General features: G+C 35.4%; 1 long non-coding RNA gene across 1 annotated transcript in view; it reads left to right on the top strand.

Moving 5' to 3' along the window:
• The window catches only part of LOC131188599 (uncharacterized), a 44,359-nt gene extending 21,799 nt beyond the window's left edge, over positions 1-22,560 (top strand). Inside the window, exon 3 of the long non-coding RNA XR_009152809.1 lies at positions 22,425-22,560. This is a non-coding gene — a long non-coding RNA (uncharacterized LOC131188599). The remainder of the gene's footprint in view (positions 1-22,424) is intronic.
• The last annotated feature ends 585 nt before the right edge of the window (positions 22,561-23,145 follow it).

The following is a 23,145-nucleotide window of genomic DNA, read 5'->3' as shown; positions in this document are numbered from 1 at the left end:
TATTGGACCTGATGGACTATGTGCATACTTCTTAAAAAAGCTTTCCACTAATATAGCAGAACCCCTAAGTATAATCTTTGAAAAAGCTTTCACGACCAGTTCCCTTCCCAAACTTTGGTCACTTGCCACGGTCGTCCCTGTCTTCACATAAGGCGACCCCAGCCTAGTTGAAAATTACAGACCAATCTCTCTATGCTGTGTCACCTGCAAAGTAATGGAATCTATCATCAACCAATCCATTACCCTCCACCTAGAAACAAACAACCTACTCTCTAATAAACAATTTGGTTTCAGAAAAAAATTATCATGTAATTTACAACTTCTTCACTGCAAAAACATATGGATTACAAATCTTGATCAGGGCAAAGCAATAGATGCAATCTACATAGACTTCTGTAAAGCTTTTGACTCAGTAGTACATGATAAACTTCTCCTAAAATTAAAATCCTACGGCATCTCAGGACCCCTCCACAATTGGATAACAACTTTCCTGTCAAACAGACAACAAGTGGTCAAAATTGGCAATGCTATATCAAATCCTATTCCTGTCAAAAGTGGTGTTCCCCAAGGCAGCATTCTTGGACCAACACTCTTCATATTATACATTAATGATCTCTGTGACCAAATTACAAGTAATTTGTGTTCTCTTTGCTGACAATGTTAAACTATTTAACACCACCAACAATACAGTTATCCTCCAAAAAGACCTTGACTTTGTCTGAATGGTCAAAAACTTGGCAACTCCAAATCTCTACCAGCAAATGTTCAGTCTTACATATTGGAAAAAAGAACCTAAAACTAAGTACAAGCTTGATGGACAGTACCTTACAGATGACCCCCACCCTGTTAAAGACCTTGGAGTTTTCATATCAAATGATCTAAGTGCCAAAGCCCACTGTAACTACATCGCAAAAAAAGCTTTAAGAGTTGTAAACCTAATCTTGCGTAGCTTCTTCTCCAAAAACACTACACTACTAACCAGAGCATATAAAACATTTGCTAGACCAATTCTTGAATACAGCTCGCCTGTCTGGAACCCATACCACATTTCTGACAACAATACAATTGAACGGGTGCAGAAATATTTTACAAGAAGAGTTCTCCACTCCTCTCAATACAACAAAATACCTTATGCCACCAGACTTGAAATGCTGGGTCTAGAAAATTTAGAACTACGCCGTCTTCGACATGACCTGAGTTTAACTCATAGAATCATCTATTACATCCTGTCAAAGACTACTTCAGCTTCAATTGCAACAATACATGAGCACACAATAGATTTAAGCTTAATGTTAACCGCTCCAATCTTGATTGCAAAAAATATGACTTCAATAACAGAGTTGTTAATGCTTGGAATACACTACTTGACTCTGTGGTCTCTTCCCAAAATCCCCAAAGTTTCAACCAAAAACTGTCTACTATTGACCTCACCCCATTCCTAAGAGGTCTGTAAGGGCCTCTTGTGCTCTCATAAGAGCACAAGAGTGCCTACCGTTCCTGTCCTATTGTTTCCTATTGTTTCCTTTCATTATATCCAATTAATATAGTTATTACATACTCATACTTATATATATGCTTATATATTGTATAGTTATTTCATACTTACGCTTATATATATTGTGTGACAAAATAAATAAATAAATAAAATAAATCCAAACTACTAAAGCAAAAGAGGGCAAGGAATAACACTGTTTGAGTTGTTTAATTAAAATTTCCAGGATCCCTCATCATTAACAAGCTTCCTACCCTTACTGAAATGAATTAACCAACATTTAGAAGGCCTCTTTTGTTACTGAAGTATAAAGCAAAAGTTGGGGATAATTTCTATGCTAAAAGGCAAGCAACTAAACTACATAATGATTTATTGTGCTGTAATGTAAGATAGAGAGGATTATTATGCCAAAATACATCAGGGACTTCTTAAAGCAGGGGTGTCAAACTGGCGGCCCACGGTTGGGTATATCATATGCAGGCCACGCCCATCCCAGCTCCATGAAGTGAAAAAAACATTGCAATACATCACGTGATGGCAACGTGACGCCTCAAGTTTGACACCCGTATCTTAAGGCCAACAAATATGGCCAAACAGTCATTTGCTTATAGAAGCAGGATAGCCTGTAGAAGCAGGAGGAAGATGCCAAGTATTAAAACACAGGAGTAGTAACTTATACGTAGCCTTTGACATCTAGGATCAGTTAGGCAGATGTGTACATATGGCATTATCTTGGCATGCCATAAAGAAACGAAATAGACCTATTGCATTTGTAAGCTTTTTTCTGAATAACAGACTGGTTTTCTGGGCTAGCACTATAGACCCGTGATGGCGAATCTATGGCATGGGTGGCATGTGGAGCCATATCTGTGAACACACAAGCGTTGCCCTAGCTCAGCTCCAGTGCGCATGTGCAAACCGGCCAGCTGATTTTCGGGCCTTCTGGGCCCACCAGAAGTTGGGAAATGGGTCATTTCTGGCCTCTGAAGGGCATCCGGGTGGGTGGGTAGGGAAGGCTGTTTTCACACACACACACTCACACACACACACGTCTCCAGGAAAGCCTCTGGAGTCTGGGGAGGGTAAAAAACAGGCCTAACGGGCCCACTGGTAAACTTTTTGCCATTGCATGCCAAAAGTGGGGATTGCATGGAGGGAAGGGTATGGGGGGACATTGAATTATGGGTGTGGGCATGCGCACACGCAACCCCCCCACGCTCTCCCTGCTTTTGGCACGCAATGGCAACAAGGTTAGCCATCACTGCTATAGACTGTCAGCCAACAAATGGTAAGCCAGATGCCTGTCACAATTGAGTGATACACAAGCTAAGGCAGAACCGTTAAAAGAAAGGAATTCTTTTTACCTCTATATAAAGACGGAAAGTATCATTCAGTCAAAGGCTTGGCTCAGGTAGAGAGCAGGGGTCCAATACACAAGCAACAAATCCAATGGATAAGACAAGAGAATCAGTGAGTTCAAACCCAGAGTTCAAAGTTGGCACAGCAAGGTAAATATCACAAAGCTGAGACTTGAACAGTTATTCTCAGAGTATGCTCTGAATGAGTGACACCAATAAATTGGCCACACTGAGCTTCCACCCAATACTGAGACATTTAACTCCTCAACATTGGTTCTGCAGGCTAGCTTCTAGGCAAGGGTCTCCAATCTATGGAGTTCCTTCTTGTTGAATTTTTATCACACATATCTGGGTGGGACTGGATAACTGGCCTCAGAATTTGAATTGCTATTAGACCCTATTGGACCTTAGTTTGGAAGAGGAGGAGGAAGTGGAACTTGGACCATCCTATGGGAATGGCACCCCCCAAACACCCAGATATTCCAGAGGCTGAGGCCTGTTTGGCATTGGGAGTTGCAGCAGACCAACTGGACAGGAATTGCCTACTAGAGAGGAGCAACTGTGGAGAGCCAGCAGTGACAACAGATTACAGATTGCCTCTAATGAGGAACAGCTGCTGCCCCCATCCAATCTGCAGGTGTGGAAATTGGAGCAGAGGGAGGCATGAAGAAGGTTGGTGAGGTTGCTCATGAGGAAGCAGCCCCGTTCCTCCTGACAAGAAACACCTGGGAATGGACGGTTTAGCCAGAAATCGGGGGAAGGTATGTTTATCAGAAACACCTGTTTGATGCAAACCTTCCTGGCTTTCATGGATGCTGCCTCGTGAATCTTGGATACCTGACAAGCATCTCCTCCTCCTCCTCCTCCTCCTCCTCTTCTTCTTCTATGATAACCATACAAAAGCTACTCAGACTCATAATCAGATTCAAGAATGAATTTGGTGCTTTCAGTCTCTTAATTTTTAAAACAATCTAGAAATAGCATGTTTCTGTAGGATAAAAATCAGTGTTATTGTAATCTTGCACTCAACTCCAACTTTTTTCAGATCTCAGACCCACATCTGATTATTCCTGCCAAAAATCAGTGACATGGTTTCTCATTTTTTTGAGTTGAAAATTAAATCCCTCAACTGGATTTAGCACAGTTTAAAAAACAAAGAATTCTTCCCTTGCCTCTTCTCTTGACAAAAGTCAGTGAACTCCCCTTTTACCCTATATAAAAACAGCCCAATGTGCACAACATAATATGCAGTGCTGAAGGGAAATAGCCAGAAATTTGCCATTTGTCAAGAGATTATAGATCCGTCAAGACGTTCTATGTCTACGTTGGCTACGTATAAACTCAAACTGAGGAAGAAATTAAAGACATGAAATAAGACAGGAAATATAGTTAAATTTAGTCTATGCAGTTCACTATTCCTTTTGATCTTTGCAAGCCACCCTTGCGTGCATGCCAAATAAGATAGTCCTCAACATACAACCATTCTTTTAGCGACCAAAGGTACAATGACACAGAAAAATGTGGCTTATAATCAGTCCTTGCATTTTATGACCATTCCAGCATCTACACAGTCAAGTGGTCAAAACTTGGGCAGTATGACAGTTGCAGCATTCTGGAGTTATGAGATCATCATTTGCAACCTTCCAAGGCAGCCTCCAACAAGCAAAGTCAACAGGGAAAGATGGAATTGCTTAACAACCACATGATTCACTTTAACAACTGCAGTGACTTGCTTAACAATCATGGCAAAAAAAAAAGGTAACATTGGTAACAAAGGTACCAACTTTGTAAAGGTAACAACTTTCTTAATAGTTGTCTTGCTTAGTAATGGGAATTATGATCTTAGTTGTGGTCAAGGACTACCTGTACAGTGCTTCATATATTATCTTTTGTTCTCCAAGTTTCTCCTTTGTTTTTGGATATCTCAACTACTTCATGCAAATATAACTTTCTCAGTCTTCCTTTTCCTCTTAGCCATTCACCCTTCCTTCGCACTTGCTTTGCCGTTTGATTGTATTTTCTCTGTATGACCAAAACACCTTAATGTACTCTGCTGGCACTTAACTTTAATATTTATATTGATTCAGTGCACAGTCAACCATAATCCTATCTCTTCTCGTTTTTAAGTACCCCAGTTTCCTTGTGTTCGGTTTAGATTTATGCTACATTTATAATTCAACATTACAAAGTAGACAGAAGCACACACCTTTTTTCTGTTTTCCAATGAACAGTTCCTCACAACAAAACATACTCATTACTTTTTCAACTTTTGAACATCTTCAAGTTTCCAATCCATATTTCAGAAAATATTCTACCAAGATCACAAATTCAGCTTACTGTAGTTAATGATCATTTATGCATATCTTGGAGGCATTCAGTCCATTTTCCTGTCAAACACTTTTTTTCCCTGGTACATGTTCCTTGCTGCATCTTACAATCTAGCTGACATTTGGTGTGACTCATTTGGGTTCTCAGCCAATAATAAGACATCGGTTGCATACAAAACCAGGTGTCCATTTGAATTCCCACATAACTATTATCACCAACATATTTATACATAAATATATTACATATCTAAGCACATTCTTGCCTTATTCCATACTCACTGACAAATCATTCCTTGTGCATTTCATTTATTCTCATGCCTACTTTGTCTTTGGCATACACTGCCAGCAATCAGATTTGTGTGATGACCTGGGACAAGGCAGGAAGGTCACACAGCCAGCTGAGAGTTGCAACTCCCTTTTAATACTCCAAATTTCACCCCTCCCCACAGAGTCTCCTTAAATATCAGTCCCCAGGTGTGGCTTGTGAAGTGGGGTGGGGCGCTCTCTTCCCAAATGGTCGGGTTGGCCTGCACTGTTCCCGCCTTTCTCTACCCTCCGTGCTCGGGGATCAGGAGAGGGCGGTCCTTTCTCATTGTCTGAGCTCTGTTGCTCCTCATGTCCACTGCTTGCCCTCTCTCAGTCATCATGCCCCTGTTCTTCCCTGCTAACAAGCTGTCACAATCCTGAGGGGCCTGGGCTGCCTCTGCTGCTCCTCCCCACATTCTTCCGAAGCCAACAAAGCTTTCCCCTCAATCTCCGTTGCCTCCAGCTCTTGATCATCCTCCTCTGCAGATTCAGGCTCCTACGGGGGCATGACAGACTGTATTCACATAAAATATTCCATAACTGAAGTTTATGTGCATTTTAATTTTATGCTTTATTTAAATCAACAAATATATAATAAAGTTTCTTACATTAATCTATTTCTCAAGAACCTTCTGAAGAGCAAAAATCTGGCCTGTTCATTTCTGCCTGGCACAAAAGCTTCATTGCTTTGCCAAATTTAGCTCATTGTCACTTGTATCCTACCAATCAGAATTTTGCCAATCTTCCTAGTACATTCCACAAACTAATTCATACATTGTTTTTGCATTCATTCTTGCTACTCATCTTTTGTTTATGGGGAAAGTGTATTCCAATCACCAGGCACAGATGTACCAGATTAAACAAGTTGCACAGCCCTCCATAAGGACTGTATCCATATTTTTTATTTTTCTCCATTTATATCATCTACAACTCTTGCCATTTTTAAACATTCTCATAGCACTTATGACTTCATATATTTTTCTTGAACACTAACATTTATAGCATTCATTTCTCTTCCATATCACTGCTATTCTCATGCAAATTTCTGAAATACTCCTTGTAGCATTTTTAACTGTATCACTTTGTCAATTTATTTTGTAAGTCCATTCACAGTACTCAAGGTTCCTTAATCTCTTTTTAACCATAATATTTTTTTCTTTCCATCAAAATCCCTGTGTATTTTCCTCTTTTAATATTAATCATAATTTGCCCTTCTTGATTACATTCCTTGCAACTATACTTTTTTATTTCTATGCATATGATACACATAATTCAGTGCCTTTATCTCATCCTTGTTTTTCAGCAAGCATTTTCTTATTTGTTTTTCTAATCCACAGTCTCTTCCACAACATCATTCCAGCAAATATCCTTTTTCATGCTTCATTAGCATAATGCCATAGCATCTGTGGCCCTGTATATTATCTCGAAGGTGCTTTTTCAAAAGGCAACTGGACTGTTTTTTCTCTGTTGTTTCTCATCCAAGAAATTTCATCAGTTGTGATTGGATAGATCACAATATAAATTATATAAATCACAATAGTAAAGGCTCTGTCCAACACACCAAATACAAGTTGGGTGGAAATGACCTTGTAGATGACCCTCATTCTGTCAAGGACCTAGGAGTACTCATCTCAAATGATCTAAGCCCCAGAGCTCACTGTAACAGCATTGCCCAAAAGGTATTAAGAATTGTTAACCTAATTTTGTGAAGCTTCTTCTCTGGTAACATTGTATTGCTAATTAGGGCATACAAAACCTTTGCCAGACCAATTCTCAAATACAGCTCATTTGCCTTGAATATACTGTATAATATCAGACATTAATACGACTGAGCGGGTCCAGAGGTATTTCACCAGAAGAGTTCTTCACTCCTCTACTCACAATAGAATTCCTTATGCCATCAGGCTTGAAATTTTGGGATTGGACAATCTGGAATTGCGCTGCCTGCGGTCTGATCTAAGCATAGTACCAAAATTGTCTGCTACAACGTCTTACCTATCAACGACTTCTTCAGATTCAACCTCAATAATACGCAGGCAAACAATCAATACAAAATCAAGATAAAGAGCTCCAAACTCTGTTGCAGAAAATACAACTTCAGCAACAGAGTGGTCAACGCCTGGAATGCTCTGCCTGACTCCGTTGTTACATCTCAAACCCTCACAGCTTCAACCTTAAATTGTCTACTGTGGACCTCACCCCATTCCTAAGAGGTCCATAAAGGGGGTGTGCATAAGCGCACCAGCATGCCTACCGTCCCTGACCTACTGTCCCCATTTATTTGTATTCATTTCCCTTGTTCATGTCCATGTTCATATTCATACCTGCTATCTTGTACATGTTTGACAAACTAATAAATAAATAAATAAACAAATAAATAAATCAGATGAAGCTTCTTGGATAAGAAGCAAAACATCTTCTTCCTCAAGGAAAAAACAGTGCAGTTGCCTTTTCAAAAAAGCACCATTGAGACAATTATGACCAGGATGACTGAGAATCTCCATAAACATTCCATCTGCAATATATTTTTAGTATATTTTCATATACTTTTTCCTTACTTTCACTTTTTTTTCATTCTGTCTGGAAGTCAATCCATCTTATAATAGTTGAGAAGAAAACAGTTTGATCTGACTGATCAAATCAAGGAACAGATGGAAACGGGACCTCCACCCAACCCACCATATCACAACCAGAAGAGAGTCAGACTTTTTCCTCATGTAAAGTCGATGGAAGATGGAATGCAATAATTCAGATATTGATTGCAGTATAAGTAGAAGTCACTATGTACAGCATTTTCTGGAATTCTATTTTCCTGTCTTTTCTATTATAAATTCTTTGTATAATCTTATATTGGAGGTTATGTTTGTTCCCATCTGGGGAGAAATCCTACATTTTCACTAATCTCACATTCGTTTTTCATACACTAGCAAAGAATTATGTTATGAAGCCATGTTTGAGATTTTATTCATTCTTTTGCACTGTAAATATGAATACACAGAGCTGTAAATTGTGCGTTCAGGAAAAAAAACATTTTTGTCTAAGCAGATGCTCACCAAACAGTAATCATTTGGAGGATTCCAAACAACCCAGTCAGTTTTTTTCTATATTTGTTTCATTCTTTCCATCCATCCATATTACGCAAAATAATTTCCCCCAAATCCCATTCATTCAGGCATTCCATATTCCCCCCACCCGATTTATTTTGATTCTTTTATGATCACCATTCACTGGAGCATTACATATCACCAAGCCTGCATGCCTCATTATAATAGTGAGGGTGAGGGTGGTGTCCCATTTTTATTTTATTTTTTTATAATTTAAAATGGCGTACGTAAGGCTCTCACCTCCTATTTCTCCATCTTGTGAGGTGAATGGGGCTGAGGGAAACTGACTGCCATATGGATCAACAAGAGCTAAATGAAAGCAATTAATACTTTTCATCATAGATTTCAACCCTTTCATTAAAAATTAAACCTAAACATTCAATTCCCTGTATGGATTCATTTGCTTCCCAGGATCTTCATTTAGCTCTAATGCATCCTTTCCTTTTTTCTTAAGTTACACAACTTATTTTTCTGTCTTTAATTTTATTTATTAATTCATGCTCTGCACCATTGCTCTGAGTGACACATACTGATATTATACTGAAAGCAACGGTATTGATCACAATTTTTGTGTTGTCACTTTTAACTTTTTTTTTGAATAAATCTTACTAAACATAATTCAGAAAGATCTGTTTCCTGGCCTATACATTTCCAGTCATATTTGTTGCTACAGAAGTGTAACAATCTTCGGTGGCCCATGATTGTCACAGATGGGCACATTGATATTGACCTCTGCTGCCTATCATGTCATTTCACATATTGGTTTTTTAATAAATTAGAAAAAGTATAGACAAAGTTACCAGCCATAGTCATACAGTGACATATAGGTAGTCCTTCACTTACCACCATAATGGAGACTGGAATAGCAGTTGCAAGTCATTGCAGTCATAGGTCAAGGCATCCTAAAATGAGAGTCAATGTTTTTTACAATCATGGTAAAAAGAGTCCCTGCAGTCATAAAGCAAATCACACGGTCATTAAATAATCTATTATTTTGAATGGGTGTGGTTTTTTTTGCCAGAAACCGGCAAAACCCACCAGAAAATGGCAAAGAAGTGACAAATTGTGGTCGCATGACAGTATGACACAGCAACCAGTCATAATTGTAAACTGGCAGTCAAGCGCTCGAAATGTGTTTATGTGAATACAGGGCCTGGGGCTGGCATTCATAACTCCAAGGATGTTGTAAGTATCTTTTAAAAAGTCCATTGTAACTTCGAACTGTCGTTAAATAAGCACTTGTAAACTGAGGAGTACCTATCTGTTGTTGCGGTCCGCCAGCAGCCTGCGGAGCTAGCAGAGGAGTCGGATAGTGAGGAGGCTGGGGAGGACCATGGGCCAGATTCTGTGTCGGGGGCAGAGATGGGGCCAGGGCCATCTGGGAGCAATGCGCGGAGTCCGGACCCTCCAGGGCAGACAGCAGAGAGCAGAGGAACAGGAGAAGCCTGTTCCTAGTTCATGTATGCGAAGAGCTGCCAGAAGGCAAGAGCAGCTAAAGCAAAAAAGGACGACTCGGGGGTAAGGCCAGGAGATGATTGGCCCCTCCCATAAGGCTTAAAAGAGAAGCAATGGCTCTTTGTAGGAAAGCAATGTTGCTACATTTGTTTCTAGCCAGCGTCTCTTATTTCTGAACGTCGTTGGGCTTTGCCAAGAAAAGCCTTTGGCAGGATGCCAAAGAGGACAAAGGTTTGTGATAAAGCAGAAGGACTTTTTCTGAAGGATTTGTTTTGGAATTAATTGAAGTAATTCTCAGCTATTCTAATAAAATAGGTTTGTTTAGGACTGATTGTGTCTGGTAATAACTACTTGGGCCTAGGTCACAACATATGTACAGCCTTCCATGCTAATGGTAAAGACAATACTAGTCAATTTGGGCAAAATTTGGCCAGTATGCTATAAACTCAATCTAAGCATGGTTTTACCCCAAGCATACTCATGCTACTCCTGTGCAACCTAGGAGTTGTAGTCTTTTAACCCACCATTGCAATGTCTATACAGGATGCTGATAAAAACAGAATGCTATTGAGAACAGAATTTTAATTTTCATCTTCTACCTTTAAAAAAGGCTTTGCTTTCTTTTGTGTATTTAGTCCTTTTTCCTCTTTCATAATTACATAGATACCAGAAAAAGAAAAAGGGACTCAATTTGCAAGCAGGAAATGTTCTATTTATTCTTAATGTAACATAATCATTTTTCATCCTTTTATTACAGGAAGTTTCAAGCTTTTTGCTACAAACTAATAATGCTAAAAATGATAAAGTCATTTAAATTATTTTAAGAGAACACTTTAAAACGTTTTTAATAATTAATATGACCTGCAATTGAAATCCAAAGTCATTTTAATGGTTGCCTTGTTAATGCAGAATTGTTTTAATTAAATTAAAACCAGGAAGCTTATAAGGAAGCACGGTTTATACTTCAACCAATTCCTTTTGAGGATATAAGGGGGAAATATATGCCATTATAAAGTGCCTTAAGTAAAAATGTAGGCAACGCAAAAGACAATTGCAATTTCATGTTATAAAATAGAACCTTATAATATATTAAAATAGAATAGAATAGAATAGAATAGAATAGAATAGAATAGAATAGAATAGAATAGAATAGAATAGAATAGAATTTTTTATTGGCCATGCATGATTGAACACACAAGGAATTTGTCTTGGTGCATACATTCTCAGTGTACATAAAAGAAAAAATACATTCATCAAGAATCATAAGGTACAACGCTTAATGATAGTCATAGGCAGTCTATGCAATCAGGAAACAATATCAATATAAATAGCAACAAAGTTACATACAATAGCAACAAAGCAACAAAGTTACAGTCATGCAGTCATAAGTGGAAGGAGATAAGTGGTGGGAATGATGAGAAGATTAATAGTAGTGCAGACTTAGTAAATAGTTTGACAGTATTGAGGGAATTATTTGTTTAGCACAGTGATGGCGTTCGGGAAGAAACTGTTCTTGTGTCTAGTTGTTCTGGTGTGCAGTGCTCTGTAGTGTTGATTTGAGGGTACGAGTTGAAACAGTTTATGTCCAGGATGCGAGAGATCTGTAAATATTTTCACAGCCCTCTTTTTGACTTGTGCAGTATACAGGTTCTCAATGGAAGGCAGGTTGGTAGCAATTGTTTTTTCTGCAATTCTAATTATCCTCTAAGTCTGTGTCTGTCTTGTTGGGTTGCAGAACCAAACAAATTATAAGAACCTTATAGTTTATTTTGTAATCAAATTCATCGAAAAAGCAAAGGAGAGATGATTGTTTTACAGTTGTACCTGTATGGTTCAAAATTCAAGAATGATATCTTGGAACTGAGAATATCTATTTTTTTTAAAATTCCTTGAAAGGTTTTAACAGTACTGGAGTCCTCTGTATGTAACTCTCCATTCAGCGAAGTATAGGTGAGTGTCTATATAATTGTAGGCTATAACCAATAACAGACAAAGATACCTCATGGAGGTGTGCATGAAACAGAAAATATATTTTCCTTGAAATGAAAAAGAACCATCATGTTGTGGAAGGCTTGCTTGGCTGCATCATATCATCTACAGTTGGATAGAAATAAAACCTAGAGTGATTGGACATTTCCAGGTTCCTGCCAAAACAACATTTTGCAAGTTCACAAACATGTTGTGAGCACCCCTGCTTGCCACTGTTGATACAGCCAGTCATAAAACACGTATACACCGTACGAGATAGGTTGAGGTTGACCCTCTCATTTTCTCTAACCTTGTCCATTATCCTGGTTTAAATTTGTATTTTTTTTTCTGGAGTGGCAGACAGACTTCCAAAGTACTGAGTTATAGCCAGCCACCATTTTTATTATCTAAGATTGCATGTGGGACCTGTTTTAATGTTTTAGATGAAGGTAATGTCAGAAGCTATTGGCTTGCTTTGTAGCATGCCAACTCCTAATGCCTTTTTTAAATATAAAATTAAATGTCAGGGCAGGTAGCCCAGTAAACCATAAGAGATTATCTAATCTGTCCTGTTTAGTTCTTGGGGATTGGTACTTTTGACTTTTAAAAGCTTTAAATGAAGCTATCTCATATATAGACAGGTGCAGAAAATGTACAGAACAGAGGTCAACCGTGTTTTCATTTATCTCTTCCATTTTGACACTTTTGTCAGGGAATTAGGAAATCAATGGACACTAATTTCATTGGCAAGGATTACAGAGTACATGAGAAGGAACAAGCACAGTGTCCCTGTTCAAGGACATTTTTGAATAAAATTGAATTCTTTGGGGTTGCTTGCTGAGCTCATTCTACACTCCTCATATTTTAATTTTGTTTTATTTTAGCTAGGAACTCACAATATTTTTTATTTTTTTAAATTAGGGTTTGAGTATGATGAAAAGATTTAATTTGCAACATAACTACAATAATAGTTTTAAGTTAAGCTATGCATTGTTTTTAGTGTTGCCTGGGCTTGTAATATTTCTGTAATATTTCAGTTTGTGGCAGTTCCTGTGGTCTATGTAAAATTTTGCTTCTGAATTTTGTATCAGGTTTAAAAACAAGAACCTTAAAGGGTTTTTGAGAATTGTCTAGTTGACAATTGTCATCTTTCAGGCTTACTATACATACCAAGTTTCATGTTAAAAGTTTTTCATGTTTTTTCTTAATTTTTAAAAGAAATAATCCCTTCTACACAGGCAAATGTCACCCTGTCATTAAGCTTCATATTACTCCAGATATTTTTATTAACATTATTAATATTTCCAGTATTATACCCATAAATATCTGAAAGATTTAGTAACTGCTTGTTTAGGGAACAATTATGGGAAATTATCTGAATTGATTTGCTTTACCTCCAAATAAGTCCACTGGCAAAATCCCTAGGACAGTGAAAGACATAATTCTAGATGAGAATCTCCAGTAGAAGGTATATCCAAAAGCATTTAGCTCTTCCATAGTTTTTCATTTAAAATTCTTATAAATTATTTATTTATAAGATTTGATTTATATTTCTATGGGTTTTTCAAAAATTACATCAGCAGATATCTGCTAAAACCATTCAGAGTGGTAAAATTAAAACAATAGTAATATCGTTGTTAAATATTTCATTCTTAGATTCTTCACTTTTCATTAATCAGCAGAATCACTTCATTTTAAAAGGGAATTAATGCATGGACAAAAAATTTCTAAAAGATTTGGAGGGAGTTCCATGAAAACTGGGCCACTTTATGCATTGGAAGCATGTAATTTTGTGTGAATTTCAGCCGAATCCATATCTCAAATGAGTGCTAAAATAGGGTCATGTTGCTGGGAAGACTATAAGAACAGAGGAAGGAAAACAATCTCAGCATAAACTAAGTATCTGGATTTACAGAAGGCAATTTAAAGCTAGGGCCATTATTTGTGTGAAACCAATGGTAACAATGGCATTTGGTGGCTTATAATGAATTAGAATATAACCTGTTAATTATTTTGATTAGTAGACTTCTTTATTTCATGAAATAATCAAGGATATTATTGCCCCAATAAAAAAAGTTATAGATGCAACTTGCAGCTATAAATTATAGCAGCTTTGGCTTCAAATGTGAACTAGACTTTGACAATATCATACTGACATTTATGTTACATTCTTTTCACTTGCACTAATATATGCATGCATAACAAGCCATAATCTATTAGTGAAATTTACCTGAATGGTATTTGAATTATTACAGTGACAGAGCTTATTTAAAACTCGCCAACATTATATTGATTATTGTAGTCATAAAATAAAGTCTGACATAAATATTTGGAGAAAAACATTCTGAATTTTCCACATGGAACACCATAGTAAAATAACTATCACATTAATAATATATATTTTGGATTTCTTTCACTGAACAAATTTGTTGGCGTCATTCCCCAGTCTGGTGGACCTCTTTTAGCCATTAATTTGCTTTTGAGAATAATAATAGCTATTATACAGTTATTGAATGGTTTCACCAAATTATATTAGTTAAGAATTTGATGTGAAGTAATGGTGCTATAAAACATAATATTTTTAGGATATTGTTAGTACCATGAGGGCTATCATAGCTGTATCCATATGGTTTACATCACACTCAGCCACTGATAGTTTAAATCTTTCATTAGCTGCCTCCTTCATTCCTAAAGCTATTGGAAACCTAAAACCGTATATGGAATCGAAAGTTCATTGTTCTTAATTTTAATTACCTGTGATGTAACATACTAATGGAGGCCAAATGCTATAGAAAATACTAATATTTTGGAGATATAGTTAATATATATTTGATCTCCAATATGTTTAAATGGAAAAATAATTTAGGAGAGAATGACATGTAAACTATATAAGAATGACATAAATGATATAAACCATTAACATCAGAAAGATACTAAGATCCTTGTTGAACCAAATTATCACTATAGAGAAAGACTTTTAATATTTGGATATATTTCAATGGCATGGAGGTTCTTTATGCTTTTATTTTCCTTAATCATCAACATAAAATTGAACTAGAAGCCAATATCCAGCTGGTTACTGACTGGAGCTTTTTCATTGGGTTCGTTACCCTTCCTGATAAGAAGTGCTATAGACTCAGTACGAAATACAAATGACCTTCTGTTTTCTAGGAATCCTGATATTTCTTTTAAAAACAGTGTCAGCAAACAAATTGTTGGATAGCTCATAGTTATACCTATTCTTATGTTCTCATCAAAGATTTGTGGAATGAAAGTCACCATGGGAAAGGCGAAAAAGAATGAAGCAGCAGATGCAAAAATCAAGCTAGGTTTGAACCCTTTCATCCACAACTTCAAAAATATTTTGTGTAGCTTGCTTCTCTCTGTCATTGGGATCTGAACCAACACAAAGATAAAGTAAGTTAGCAAGGTAACACTGACAATAACTGAGAATCAAGAATCAGTCACATAAACAAAAAGCTTAGACGCACATAAGTAATTGTTTGAGCCGTTGTTGTCTTCACAGCAAGTATAAAGGCAGAGATAGTTTTTCACATTTAATAGTATAAGGTCTCCCTGCTGACAGCATGTACCAGATGCTGGATTTCCTCAAGGTTAAATGTGATTATAGTGCATACTCACAAAAATTGCAGGCAGAGATTAAATCGTAAAATAATGAGATCTTCTCACGAAGCAGTGTATTTATGATTAGCCCTTTTTTTGTCTCTAAGCCATGCTTCTGTTTTTTTTTTAAAAAAATTATCCAAAATATACATAGGAAAACAGAATATTTCATGCAGCTTTTTTAGTATTTGAAAGACACACTGAAAAAAGGTTTCTGTATTATTTCTGTCAGTTTTATATTCATTTTTCTACAAACTTTCTTGAGTTTGTAGCTTGGGACAATTCATTAGTTAAAATTATTATTGTAAAATAGTTCAAGCACCAGGTTAACTGGAACAATACAAGTAATAAAAGTGATAAAAGAGTTTGAAAAAGTATTCTTATTAAACAGAAAAGCTAAGAGCACATCTTGTTCTACCTTTTGGATAAGTGGAAATATATTTCATTGGAAGATTGTGGTAGATAGAAGATAAGCAACAGCAGACTATTGATGATGATTGGGTTTGTCGGAATTAATCTTGATAAATGGTTGGCAACTTTTTCAGTGAGCACCATCACAAAATGTTGTTCATAGTATCAAAATATAAACTTGTCCAAAGTGTCATGAGATTTCAACATTAGAAAGTTTTTCTAAAATACTCGTCAACATTTGAAACCAGCAATTATTTCATGCTATAATATTCAATTATCTCATGCTATAATATTCAATATTAAATACATCAAGGCCAAATTTGAAGTTTTATGATTTATAATTACATATAATATGTTTTATAATTACATTCACCCTTACATCTAAATTTGGTTTGTTTGATCTTCGTTGCTCTCTGTTGTTTTCTTGTAGATGTTTCATTACCAAACTACGTAATGCCAAACAAATTTGGTTTAGCATTTAATAGATGAGAAATAGCTGCAATTTTACATTCTCATATCATCTTTGGGTTAGAGCTATAGTAGACTTTAGAAGACTCTGCTTCTAATTTTGACCAATTACAGGTTGTTTTAATGTAGGAAATGGAGTATTATCTATGATTATCAGAACACAGTTCAGCTTCACGCCATAGGTTGTGAAATGTGCTTGTCTTTTTACAACTGAACTATTTATTCCAATTCCTGACTTTGCCTCAATGGGCCATGTACATACAATAAAATCTGTAAGTGTTCACTTTGTTCCGTCTAACAACATAGGTTTTGCATTTTCTTTTAATAGGTTTCAACCCAACTCAAGCCTTCATTTCAACTTATATGTCTCAAAAACCATTTCTGTCCTCTAATCCAGTCTTCCTTGTGCTCCTTTCATGAAACACTTGGGAATAAATAAATGGCTATGATGTACGCTTGTAATTCAACAGTTAGCAATACCTGTATCTGGAGACTTATAATTTTAGTGATGCACATCTGTTGATTACCCTATGAATTCTGGAAGAAATGCATGAGACAATTAATTTATGCAAACGGTTTTGAAGCTATAAAGCCCTGTTAAAGAGCTCAGGGATCACTCAGTCTAGCAACATGCATTTTATTAATGTATATTGTCAAATATACAGTATTTAACAAAAGTCTTCTGAAATGGACCCAGCAAAATGTATACATTTAAAGAATTTAACTGATTTGTGGATGAATAATATAGGAAGACTAGTTACTATAAATGGAATTAATTAATGTTTTGTATGTAGGCCACATTTTGGACTGAGAGTACTTGACATTTTTTTTAATGTAACCAATGGATTCAGAATCCAATCATATATTTTCATGACTATCAGAATATTCCTTTTCCAGCAGTTCCTGCCTATACTCTTCACCAATTTTCAGAGGTAGGTTTTGGGGCCATGGAGGGATTGGGGTAGTAAGGATTGGAGACAGTAGTCCCATTGCATGAAAGGAGATAATAATATAGATTTAATAATCAGATTATTAATTACAATCTGTTTTAATAATCAGTTTGCAGGCTGTATCTTTATGCTGATAAGGTTTAAATAATATTATTGTTTTTGCAATGAATATAAGAATGTTTATATAAAAACCTTTCCTGAAGATAGTTGTTATCTCTTCGATTTAAATATATTTCCTCTTCTGTTCAAATGTGAACCAAAAGTTCTACTTTCAAGGATAGACATTATGATTGTTTTTAACATTTCAAGACCTTATGAATGTGTAGCTTCCTCAGAACATGCCTTGGTTGATTGGAGAAATCAATCAGTATGGCATTTCGGAAGCTGATTTTGTTCTCCAGGGTAACTTCTATTTACTCCAGACATTCAAACATGAGCTGGAACTCAATGTCCTTGGTTAACTCTACATATCTAATTTTACAGTCATTGTATGATGTCTATAATGCATGTTTTGTCAAATATATTGCTGTTTTGTTATGTAAAAAATAGAAATGTTAAGGTATTCCTAGTAAAATATTCACAGCACTTAATTCCCTAAACTCGATAGTGCGAAGACTATTACTACCACATCCCCCTTTTCACTTCCTCCTCCTTGTTTCCTTTGCCATTTCCTTTCCTTTCACTTGTCTGTTCAGGAAATAACTTAAGAATACAAAGTATATGTACACACAGAGACACAAAAGAAGAAATAAAAATATGTTGAGTATCCATATTCTTAATAACATTTCGACTGACAAAGGTATTGTATTCAGAAAACCATTGTTATTATATCTAATAAATTATTCAATAATTAAATTATTTTTTCAGTAGAGAAAAATTAAATTAGTGTATATGTTTAGGAAATATGGCAATAAACCAATAGCAAAATTCGTTGTGGAGTTTTAATGGTGATTTCCCCAATTTCTTCAGCTGTGTTAGGTTAAAAGGATGGACTATTTGAGCGTAATACTACAAAACTTTTGTTGCATCCCAATTTTATTAGAACATCATATAAATTAGAAAAATTACAATTTATATGGAGTAGAGTGCTACCTATGGATTACCTTCATGGCTAAACCTTGATGACATTGAAATAATGTTTAAAGACAATGTTTAAAAAGGAGTTTTAGCACAGAATATTAGAAAGAAGAATATGCAAAAAAAAAATGTTCAATATTCATGGAGTTCCAGGAGATTCATCAAATCCCAAGTCATTTTCCATAGCTTTTTAAAACCTTTCAAGAATCCCTGTCATACTTATTACAAGAATTTAATATAATATTGATGAGATTCCCTTGTGATAAACGATATAAATGTGTGCCATTCCTCAACATGGCTAATGGTCTTAACTTGATAAGATATGGATAGTTTACATAGAAATGTAACTCATTTCACTTGTACCTAACTTGTTTGAAATCTGGAACTTGACCAATCCTTTTGCAAACTATATTCTGCAGAGACAGAGTTTTCATCAATAATTAAGTATCTAATTTTATAAAATTCAGCTATCGTCATACTCTCTGTAGTTTGCAGATTTATCTTAATGGGAATCCTCAAGGAATGGGAGAAAGATATCATGTTCATAATTTCTGTACTTCTGTTTAAGTAAATGCTAAAGATGATTTGAGATAGTAGACATTGTTTTCCAAATCCCAAAGAGGAATGGTATCACCCTTGATTAAAAGTCTAATGCTAAGGCATTATGTAACAGTATTCAAATTCCTAATGATATGAATTGTCTTAGTTGAAAGACTTGAAAACAATTTGCTTTGTCATCTTTTTTATATTATATAGATCATTCTAGCCCTTTAAATAATTCTGTGCAGTAATATATAAATGGAGAAAAATTATTTGCTGTATGTGAAACTAAGTTGTTAGAAGTATAACTGGGAATGTGTGAAGCAAAAATAGATTCTTAAAATAATAATTTTAGTTGCAGCTGTTCTACCAAGGAATGCTAAAAAGAGATTAACATGACTTCCAATCTTGTGCAAAACAGAGTTATAATTACATTTCTTTAATTGATGCCAATCTATTGTAATAATTACTCCTAAATATCAAAATTTATCTAGACTGATATAAATTCTGCTAACTTCATGAAGCTGTTTTTACGGTAGTATATCAGAGTTAATTTATAACCCTGATGCTGCATAAAATATATTTAATTTAAATTGCAATTGAGTGTTTTCTTTAAAATCAATTTGATTGTTTAAGAAAAATGAACAGATTAATTATAATTACACAATGTTCTGTTTTTTACATTAAGACTTGAATATTCTTCTTTTTAATATCTTTTGCTAATACTTCCATAATAACATTGAACAAAATAGGCAATGTTAGGTGCCCCTATTTATCTGAAAATAATCCATATCCAATCCATTGATGGTAATTACTGTTTGTGCATGTGAATATAGCTGATTAATTATAGAAATATCCAAATCCCATTTCCAAACAGTTTTAAATAATTTACATTTCTTTCTGTGAAGCACAAAAAATATCTGAAGACTGTAGAATGAATAGAAATTTGGTGTATTTTAGCATACTGTATTGCATTTAAAACTCTTCTAATTGCTCTAGTATATTTCTTTCAGAAGAAACTCAGATTGATCAGAACATATAATTACTTGCAAACAAATTTAAAATTGTTACAAATAATGCAGCTACCTTTTAAAACCTTGGTTTAACAATGCAGATATAGACCTGTATAATGATGTCTACTTAAAAGTCTTTATTTGATTTTGGAATACAGTTTGTTTCCAAGATACTGGAATACTGTAATAAGTTCTGTTATATGTTGCTATACAGTTGACACAGATATGTATATATAATTTTTAAATATTGTACTATTCATGTCCAAAATCATCCTTATCTGGAATTTCAGATGTGTTTCAGATGTGTCAATGTGTTATAATGTCTATTTTATTTATTTGTTTTTCAGTTGAAATCATCTTTTGGCTTGTTGAATTATGTTCAAAATTTCCTAGGAAGTCCATGATCTCACTGTTCCCTGAATTAACGGATTGAGAAATAGACCAGTAGTGTTCTAAAAGATTCCTTTTCTACATACATGGGTGTGTCTATATGTATTGAATGCACATACCCACACACATATGCTTGTGTGGGTATGTGCATGCATGTTGGTGAGAATATTTTGAACATTCACCCTTCCTTTGGAAGTTGGGAAGGCCTGTATCCTCCTAGCTTGTTGAAAAACACTTAAGACCTGGCTTTTCTCCCAAACACTGGGATAGGATGAGGTGGGCTAGAAGTTTTAAGGAGGGACTGCATATGGAAATTAACTTTGGCACCAGGTTTTTAATATTTATGGTTTAATAGATATGCATACTATTCTGTTTTATTATTGATATTATTTTAATTGTTTATTGGGAGCATCCAGATTTCAATATAAGATGGGTGACTATATAAATGTTTAAGATAAAATAAATGAATAGATGATTAAAAATAATAAAATATGTTTAGATGCTCAATCAAAATGGCCATCATTGGGAAAAAAGTTGGCATGTCAATATACAGTATAAAAGATGTTCTATATTACCTATTAACTATTTTTTGGGGAAAAATAGCCCACCCCTCTTCCTTCAACCATATTACAACTATTATTCTTAAGACATAGAAGCACATAGTTTGGTGAGGCCATATACTTTATCCAAGTTGACTTTTCTGCCAAGCCTTGGATTGAGTGAATGATAAAGAGTTTTATAATTTGATAGGACTGCGATGGTTGATTTTTTCTGGCTGTTTGGGATTTCCCAGTAGTATTATCTATTTTTTGTTGATGATTTTTATTGCATAGCATCCAGTCATTGTACATTGGCCTTATTTCATACATCAAATAATTAAAAAAACACATAGTACATTGCCTATCCCTACTATAAAACAGCAGTAGCTTAGGTTACTCATCACAAGCAGAGCTGCTCCAAGACATTTTGCTCTCTTGTCCCATTCTTTGCACTGAAGATAGCTTATTCCCCACATGACTGAAACATCTGTGCAAGCCATAGGCACCTAGGACAGTGTTTCACAAGCTTGGTTTTAGAACCATTGATAATGCACATATAATGGGAAAAAAGAACAGCCTTGAGGAACAAAGAGAAGCACAACCAAGAAGACATTCAGAAAAAAGAAATCTGAATCAGTGCAGTAATGTAATCTGAGAAAGCATCTCAGGCATAACCTTCTCTAGTTTTCATGAAGATAAGTGAATATATGTGTGTGTGTGTGTGTGTGTGTGTGTGTGTGTGTAACATTCAGACTTTCAAGATTCTGTAATCTTACAATAAAAATGGCATTAGCTTAGTATTAGTTCTTGTCTTCTGAGAGCAATGCTAGGGAAGCTGATGGGGCTTCTAAAGGTAGAAGAGATCGAACAGGATATTTTGGCTAACAGCTATTCACGAAAGTGACCTGAATGGAGAGAAAGTTCTTGTCTATCCTTTCCTTTTCCCCATCTTAAAACTTCAAAGAGAAGAAAAAAAAACTTGGAAGAATGTATAGAAATCGCCCTTAAAAAAAAAGACCCAAGAAGTTATATTTTAGTTGTTTATACCAACTGTTAAATTGCCAATATAATTTCGATATGAGGGAAAAGAAGTAATTACTGCATTGTTAAAGAGGTAAAGAAATAATAGTTTGTACTAGCTGATATTTTTGCATCCTATTAAGTTCCCCTTTAAATACTAAGATGTGTCATATCGTATAACTAGAAAAAGAATTAACTGGGCTTTCTTAAACCATTCTTTTGTTTTTGTCTATTTCTTCGGATGAGGCGAGTCCTAGATTTTATTTGTTCCCATAGAGGAAGAATGTTCTTGTTCTGAAAAAGGAAGAAAGTTTCATACCCAAGCCAAGGATTGCCTCATTTCAAAAATTCCTCATCAAAAATTCTTTGTTTTATATTTCAGAGCATCAGGGCTATGGCCATTTCAGATACTTCTTGCAAGCGATGACTGTCAGCTTCCACCAGAGAGCAGAGCTGCTCTATTACCCAAGTCTTTTACACTCTGGAAATGAGTGAGACAGCGACACAGCCAGATCCTGGCCAAACAACATGGATTGCAGTTCATTTCAAAGGTCAGCGCATATTTAAACTTGCTTCATTACTTCCACCTTTATGCCTGAGATTTTCATTTTTTGAAAATCTGTTTACCAAGGGTCCTTTAGAGACAGAAAAAAAATGAAAGTGCTGAGTCCTATTTTCATTTGGAGATATCAAGCTTTTTATCAAATTATAGTGGTGGCGTTTCAGAGTATTTCATATCTGATGAAAAAGGAAATCCAAAAATAATTTTCTCTTTATTCAGGAGTCTTTCAGCCACCAGGACTGTTTTATTTATTATTTGATATCCATGCACTAGTCAATCATTTTTGAATTCAGACAAGAAAATAGGTTTTTTTTTCAATGGTGTTAAAAAAAATATATATATCCTAAAATGTGTACTATTGAAATGCTATTTTTATTTGGAGCATAAAATTAGAACCTCGCTCCTTGCATAATATTGGTTTTAACCATAATAGGTTAGACTGGAGCTGTGCACTTAAGCAAAGCCTCTTGTGTTAGTTAATTAGGGGCACTGGGCCTCCTGTGTATGTGTACATTTATCTTTCAGCTTTCAGATTTTTGAC

This window comes from Ahaetulla prasina, chromosome 1 (genome assembly GCF_028640845.1).
Source record: "Ahaetulla prasina isolate Xishuangbanna chromosome 1, ASM2864084v1, whole genome shotgun sequence".
Classification (NCBI taxonomy): domain Eukaryota; kingdom Metazoa; phylum Chordata; class Lepidosauria; order Squamata; family Colubridae; genus Ahaetulla; species Ahaetulla prasina.
Note: the sequence above shows the minus strand (reverse complement) of the source record. Positions and strands in the feature narration are given on the sequence as shown.